This window comes from Leptodactylus fuscus, chromosome 2 (assembly GCF_031893055.1).
Source record: "Leptodactylus fuscus isolate aLepFus1 chromosome 2, aLepFus1.hap2, whole genome shotgun sequence".
In the NCBI taxonomy this organism is placed as follows: domain Eukaryota; kingdom Metazoa; phylum Chordata; class Amphibia; order Anura; family Leptodactylidae; genus Leptodactylus; species Leptodactylus fuscus.
In genome coordinates this window covers 227481989-227490508 of record NC_134266.1, presented here as the reverse complement: position 1 = coordinate 227490508, position 8520 = coordinate 227481989, and positions in this window count along the sequence as shown.

Sequence of the window (8520 nt, the reverse complement as noted above, 5' to 3'; positions counted from 1 at the left end):
ATCTTAAAGGGGTTATCCATCTCTGGAATTATGATGGCCTCTCCTTAGAATAGGCTATCGGTATTAGATCTGTTGGGGGTCCAAGAGTTAAGACCCCTGCAAATTACGTGTATCAGGACAATATGGTTTCTGGTAATATTTACATACTCACATACACACTCACATACATGTTCACTCGGGGTATCATGTGTAACTGCAAGTTTAGGTATTGCAGTGGTGCTCCATAGGCTAAAGTGAGTCTTTGTTACACAGCTCCTGGTGTATAAGGGTGCATGCACACTGAGTAACGCCGGGCGTGTATCACAGCCGTACACGCCGGCATTACAGCAGACTGCCGAACACTTCCCATTCACTTCAATGGGAGCGCTCGTAACAGCGGCGTTTACGAGCGCTCCCATTGAAGTGAATGGGAAGTGTTCGGCAGCCCTGCTGTAACGCCGGCGTGTACGGCTCTCATACACGCCCGGCGTTACTCAGTGTGCATGCACCCTAAGTGTTACCAGGTGCCACACTGGACTGAAACTTCCGATTTGCAGGGTCCTAGCTGTCTGACCCCTGCAGATCGAATACTGATGGTTTATCCTAAGGATCGGTCATCAATATTCCAAAGGTGGATAGCCCTTTTAATAATGGCTTCTTTTTTCTGCACTGACTGTGCATCTCCAATTACTTTTTATAATAGCGCAAACAAGGATTTAAAAATATATCTTATTAGAGAAAAATGCCTTTCTCCAGTTGTCAGGCTCAGAGAAGAGATGGCGCTTCACTGAGAGTTCAGGTTACATACATACTGCACATGGCAGTCTATAGGGACTTGGAGGAGACTGGTGCCAATGATGTCTCCCATATACAGTACACAGAAGGGGGGGGGGGGCAGGGTCCCTGTAGATAGTAATTTGTAGCTCATCTGCAGAAGCTGCTACATGGGGGGCATTGCATAGCAGTGCTGATCATTATAGCTGCAACTCCAGGACTACAAAACTGCAGCCTTGTCACCGCCTGTACTATAGCACACAGAACCAAGTGTGTATGGGACCTAATGCCTATTTCACACCACAGTAATAAGTCTGCTGTATTTGTCTTGTTTTTTGATGAGTGCAATACCTGGATCCAGTGTTCTACAAAATGATCTCTATTTATAATTCAGGAGAATCCTGCATGCTTCCTACACAGTGACTTTGGACATCTGAGTTTAAAGGGATTTTTCCAAGTGTTACATATTTATAACGTATCCTGAGGACAGGTCATCAATATCTAATCCATGCAGGTCTAATACCTTTGGCAACTCAATACTTACAAAACCTCTTTAATTGGGTTAGGTATTGCCTTCTAAAATTTTGGACGTCCCAAAGATTTGTCGTAAAAGCCTGATTGGTAGAGGCGTTAAACAGCGCTGGAATGACAGATACAGCCCCCGTGTCTTTGTTCACTGTAATGTGAGTACATGACACAAGGTTTCTTCCGACATTTCTTTACTAACAAGACATTTCCTGCACTCATCCGTCATTCTACCTCTATATGAACTTCGCCTTTCTTGGTTAGTTCTTTGGGGGATTCTATTAATGGGGCAGTTTTATTGTTTTATATACCACTTCAAGTGGCAGAATCCAGTTCATATTGGGTTACCTTCATATACGCATAGGTAATCTCAATGTAAAAAAAAATGTGGTGGAGATGTGAACATAGCCAAACTTCCACGTGCTCACAGTTTGAGTAGATGTGATATATCCATTTGTGGGCTAGGAAGAGATGGCATGTCATGATGCCATTAATACAGTGTTGGCCAAAAGTATTGGCACCCTGCAATTCTGTCAGATAATACTCAGTTTCTTCCAGAAAATGATTACAAGCACAAACTCTTTAGTATTAATATCTTCATTTATTTTACTTGCAATGAAAAAACACAAAAGAGAATGAAAAAAAGTCAAATCATTGATCATTTTACACAAAACTCCAAAAATGGGCCGGACAAAAGTATTGGCACCCTCAGTCTAATACTTGGTAGCACAACCTTTAGACTAAATAACTGCGCACAACCGCTTCCGGTAACCAGCAATGAGTTTCTTACAAGGCTCTGCTGGAATTTTAGGCCATTCTTCTTTGGCAAACTGCTCCAGGTCCCTGAGATGTGAAGGGGCCTTCTCCAAACTGCCATCAAGAGATCTCTCCACAGGTGTTCTATGGGATTCAGGTCTGGACTCATTGCTGGCCACTTTACAAGTCTCCAGTGCTTTCTCTCAAACCATTTCTAGTGCTTTTTGAAGTGTGTTTTGGGTCATTGTCCTGCTGGAAGACCCATGACCTCTGAGGGAGACCCAGCTTTCTCACACTTGGCCCTACATTATGCTGCACAATGTGTTGGTGATCTTCAGACTTCATAATGCCATGCACACGGTCAAGCAGTCCAGTGCCAGAGGCAGCAAAGCAACCCCAAAACATCAGGGAACCTCCGCCATGTTTGACTGTAGGGACCGTGTTCTTTTCTTTGAAGGCCTCTTTTTTTTCCCTGTAAACTCTATGTTGATGCCTTTCCCCAAAAAGCTCTACTTTTGTCTCATCTGACCAGAGAACATTCTTCCAAAACGTTTTTGACTTTCTCAGGTAAGTTTTGTCAAACTCCAGCCAGGCTTTTTTATGTCTCTGGGTAAGAAGTGGGGTCTTCCTGGGTATCCTACCATACAGTCCCTTGTCATTCAGATGCCGACGGATAGTACGGGTTGACACTGTTGTACCCTCGGACTGCAGGGCAGCTTGAACTTGTTTGGATGTTAGTCGAGGTTCTTTATCCACCATCTGCACAATCTTGCGTTGAAATCTCTCGTCAATTTTTCTTTTCCGTCCACATGTAGGGAGGTTAGCCACAGTGCCATGGGCTTTAAACGTCTTGATGACACTGCGTACGGTAGACACAGGAACATTCAGGTCTTTGGAGATGGACTTGTAGCCTTGAGATTGCTCATGCTTCCTCACAATTTTGCTTCTCAAGTCCTCAGACAGTTCTTTGGTCTTCTTTCTTTTCTCCATGCTCAATGTGGTACACACAAGGACAGAGGTTGAGTCAACTTTAATCCATTTCAACTGGCTGCAAGTGTGATTTAGTTATTGCCAGCACCTGTTAGGTGCCTCAGGTAAGTAACAGGTGCGGTTAATTACACAAATTAGAGAAGCATCACATAATTTTTCAAACAGTGCCAATACTTTTGTCCACCCCCTTTTTTATGTTTGTTGTGGAATTATATCCAATTTGGCTTTTTGACCATTCTTTTTGTGGTTTTCCATTGAAGACAAATTAAATGAAGATAATAATACCAAAGAATTTGTGATTGCAATCATTTTCTGGAAGAAAATGAATATTATCTGACAGAATTTCAGGGGTGCCAATACATTTGCCCAACACTGTAGATTTACTTATCTTTACCAATTATTTGTGTTTTTTTTCATCTGTCCAGAAATAAATATGGCCTCTGCAATTTTTCTATACATCGTGCAGGAAAAAAAATCAGGTTTTGTCCAATTTCAACACCAATATTGAGAGATAAATATTATAATTTGTATAATAAAAAGTTGTAGAATTTTCCAATACAATTTTTGTGTCCGTTCCTGAAACAGATCTAACAGTAAACAGATCTAGAAAACGGAATAATTGATACAGAAAGAATAATAGAAAATTGTACTTTTTATTATACAAACAACATTTGTCTTTCAGTATTGGTCAGAATGTAGACAAGCCTGTTAACATTTTTGGCATACTATGGATGGATATGGCAGGAGTGTCTAAAGTAGGAATACCAAACATGACTATATACTTTATTTTAACTTGTGACTGTCTGGAAATTGACCCCTGTACACACCTTGTCACTAGTTGTGCCTCTGATAAGCCCTGTACCTCAGTTGGACTTTGGATCAGATAGGTTTTTGGCTTCTGAATCTTAAACTGAATATATACTACTCCCCCACCCCATAAATCAATAGTGCAGGTAGAGGAAACAAACTTAGCCCTCGTTCACATCAGCATTTGGATTCCATCCAGGGGAGTCTGCATGGGGACCCAACTCCCCCACACACACACAGATCTTCACAGGAATCGTGTGGACAGCAAAAATAGTTAACCATCTACTTTCCTGTCCGCATGATTCGTGTGGGCAGCGCGCGGCAAGCACACGGACCCCAATATAGTCTATGGCAGGGGTGTCCAATACGGCGATCGCAAAGGATGTATGCAGGGTCGGACTGGGGTGTCTAGGGCCCACCAGTGGAATTGTTTCTAGGGGCCCACCACCAGGAACCTGCAGACCAGCGATACCAAGACAGGGCAGCTAAAGGTAATACCATCTCGGGAGCCATGCTGCTCACCCGCCATACAATGTGCAACATACTACCTAAACCTACTGCTACACTCTGTATGGAAAGTGATCAGCATGGCTCCTAGAAATGTTACCATTACCTATAGCCGCGCTGTCCTGGAAGAGCTGATCTGCAGAGGTCCTGGATGTTGTATCATCACAGATGTAATATTGACGGCCTATCCTAAGGACAGACCATCAACATTATAAAGATGGATAAATCCTTTAAAGATTTGTCCAGGAATTGGATCAACCCATGTGCCTGATGGAAGGTGTAAAATAAAAAAATTAGAGATGAGCGAACAGTGTTCTATCGAACACATGTTCGATCGGATATCAGGGTGTTCGCCATGTTCGAATCGAATCGAACACCACGTGGTAAAGTGCGCCAAAATTCGATTCCCCTCCCACCTTCCCTGGCGCCTTTTTTGCACCAATAACAGCGCAGGGGAGGTGGGACAGGAACTACGACACTGGGGGCATTGAAAAAAATTGGAAAAAGTCATTGGCTGCCGAAATCAGGTGACCTCCATTTTAGACGAATAGTGGATTTCAAATCCGGGTCATATGAGAATGTGAACTTTGTGACTATGAGACAGGGATAGCTGTACAGGCAGGGATAGCTAGGGATAACCTTTATTTAGGGGGGAATGTTATTAAAAATAACTTTTTGGGGCTCTATCGGGTGTGTAATTGTGATTTTTGTGAGATAAACTTTTTCCCATAGGGATGCATTGGCCAGCGCTGATTGGCCGAATTCCGTACTCTGGCCAATCAGTGCTGGCCAATGCATTCTATTAGCTTGATGAAGCAGAGTGTGCACAAGGGTTCAAGCGCACCCTCGGCTCTGATGTAGCAGAGCCGAGGCTGCACAAGGGTTCAAGCGCACCCTCGGCTCTGATGTAGGAGAGCCGAGGGTGCACTTGAACCCTTGTGCACCCTCGGCTCTGCTACATCAGAGCCGAGGGTGCGCTTGAACCCTTGTGCACACTCTGCTTCATCAAGCTAATAGAATGCATTGGCCAGCGCTGATTGGCCAGAGTACGGAACTCGACCAATCAGCGCTGGCTCTGCTGGAGGAGGCGGAGTCTAAGATCGCTCCACACCAGTCTCCATTCAGGTCCGACCTTAGACTCCGCCTCCTCCGGCAGAGCCAGCGCTGATTGGCCGAAGGCTGGCCAATGCATTCCTATGCGAATGCAGAGACTTAGCAGTGCTGAGTCAGTTTTGCTCAACTACACATCTGATGCACACTCGGCACTGCTACATCAGATGTAGCAATCTGATGTAGCAGAGCCGAGGGTGCACTAGAACCCCTGTGCAAACTCAGTTCACGCTAATAGAATGCATTGGCCAGCGCTGATTGGCCAATGCATTCTATTAGCCCGATGAAGTAGAGCTGAATGTGTGTGCTAAGCACACACATTCAGCACTGCTTCATCACGCCAATACAATGCATTAGCCAGTGCTGATTGGCCAGAGTACGGAATTCGGCCAATCAGCGCTGGCTCTGCTGGAGGAGGCGGAGTCTAAGGTCGGACCTGAATGGAGACTGGTGTGGAGCGATCTTAGACTCCGCCTCCTCCAGCAGAGCCAGCGCTGATTGGTCGAGTTCCGTACTCTGGCCAATCAGCGCTGGCCAATGCATTCTATTAGCCCGATGAAGTAGAGCTGAATGTGTGTGCTTAGCACACACATTCAGCTCTACTTCATCGGGCTAATAGAATACATTGGCCAATCAGCGCTGGCCAATGCATTCTATTAGCTTGATGAAGCAGAGTGTGCACAAGGGTTCAAGCGCACCCTCGGCTCTGATGTAGCAGAGCTGAGGGTGCACAAGGGTTCAAGTGCACCCTCGGCTCTCCTACATCAGAGCCGAGGGTGCGCTTGAACCCTTGTGCAGCCTCGGCTCTGCTACATCAGAGCCGAGGGTGCGCTTGAACCCTTGTGCACACTCTGCTTCATCAAGCTAATAGAATGCATTGGCCAGCACTGATTGGCCAGAGTACGGAATTCGGCCAATCAGCGCTGGCCAATGCATTCTATTAGCCCGATGAAGTAGAGCTGAATGTGTGTGCTAAGCACACACATTCAGCACTGCTTCATCACGCCAATACAATGCATTAGCCAGTGCTGATTGGCCAGAGTACGGAATTCGGCCAATCAGCGCTGGCTCTGCTGGAGGAGGCGGAGTCTAAGATCGCTCCACACCAGTCTCCATTCAGGTCCGACCTTAGACTCCGCCTCCTCCAGCAGAGCCAGCGCTGATTGGCCGAATTCCGTACTCTGGCCAATCAGCACTGGCTAATGCATTGTATTGGCTTGATGAAGCAGTGCTGAATGTGTGTGCTTAGCACACACATTCAGCTCTACTTCATCGGGCTAATAGAATGCATTGGCCAGCGCTGATTGGCCGAATTCCGTACTCTGGCCAATCAGCACTGGCTAATGCATTGTATTGGCGTGATGAAGCAGTGCTGAATGTGTGTGCTTAGCACACACATTCAGCTCTACTTCATCGGGCTAATAGAATGCATTGGCCAATCAGCGCTGGCCAATGCATTCTATTAGCGTGAACTGAGTTTGCACAGGGGTTCTAGTGCACCCTCGGCTCTGCTACATCAGATTGCTACATCTGATGTAGCAGTGCCGAGTGTGCATCAGATGTGTAGTTGAGCAAAACTGACTCAGCACTGCTAAGTCTGCATTCGCATAGGAATGCATTGGCCAGCCTTCGGCCAATCAGCGCTGGCTCTGCCGGAGGAGGCGGAGTCTAAGGTCGGACCTGAATGGAGACTGGTGTGGAGCGATCTTAGACTCCGCCTCCTCCAGCAGAGCCAGCGCTGATTGGCCGAATTCCGTACTCTGGCCAATCAGCACTGGCTAATGCATTGTATTGGCGTGATGAAGCAGTGCTGAATGTGTGTGCTTAGCACACACATTCAGCTCTACTTCATCGGGCTAATAGAATGCATTGGCCAGCGCTGATTGGCCAGAGTACGGAATTCGGCCAATCAGCGCTGGCTCTGCTGGAGGAGGCGGAGTCTAAGATCGCTCCACACCAGTCTCCATTCAGGTCCGACCTTAGACTCCGCCTCCTCCAGCAGAGCCAGCGCTGATTGGCCGAATTCCGTACTCTGGCCAATCAGCACTGGCTAATGCATTGTATTGGCGTGATGAAGCAGTGCTGAATGTGTGTGCTTAGCACACACATTCAGCTCTACTTCATCGGGCTAATAGAATGCATTGGCCAGCGCTGATTGGCCGAATTCCGTACTCTGGCCAATCAGCACTGGCTAATGCATTGTATTGGCTTGATGAAGCAGTGCTGAATGTGTGTGCTTAGCACACACATTCAGCTCTACTTCATCGGGCTAATAGAATGCATTGGCCAATCAGCGCTGGCCAATGCATTCTATTAGCGTGAACTGAGTTTGCACAGGGGTTCTAGTGCACCCTCGGCTCTGCTACATCAGATTGCTACATCTGATGTAGCAGTGCCGAGTGTGCATCAGATGTGTAGTTGAGCAAAACTGACTCAGCACTGCTAAGTCTGCATTCGCATAGGAATGCATTGGCCAGCCTTCGGCCAATCAGCGCTGGCTCTGCCGGAGGAGGCGGAGTCTAAGGTCGGACCTGAATGGAGACTGGTGTGGAGCGATCTTAGACTCCGCCTCCTCCAGCAGAGCCAGCGCTGATTGGTCGAGTTCCGTACTCTGGCCAATCAGCACTGGCCAATGCATTTCTATGGGGAAAAGTTAGCTTGCGAAAATCGCAAACTGACAGGGATTTCCATGAAATAAAGTGACTTTTATGCCCCCAGACATGCTTCCCCTGCTGTCCCAGTGTCATTCCAGGGTGTTGGTATCATTTCCTGGGGTGTCATAGTGGACTTGGTGACCCTCCAGACACGAATTTGGGTTTCCCCCTTAACGAGTTTATGTTCCCCATAGACTATAATGGGGTTCGAAACCCATTCGAACACTCGAACAGTGAGCGGCTGTTCGAATCGAATTTCGAACCTCGAACATTTTAGTGTTCGCTCATCTCTAAAAAAAATAAATAAAAAGCGCCTTCACCTGTCCCCATTGCTCCATTGTCCGCCGCCAGTGTCCATTTAGTCTCGTGCCGGTGCCTCCTTGCTGGGAGTCCTGCACCTCATGGGACCACTGAAACC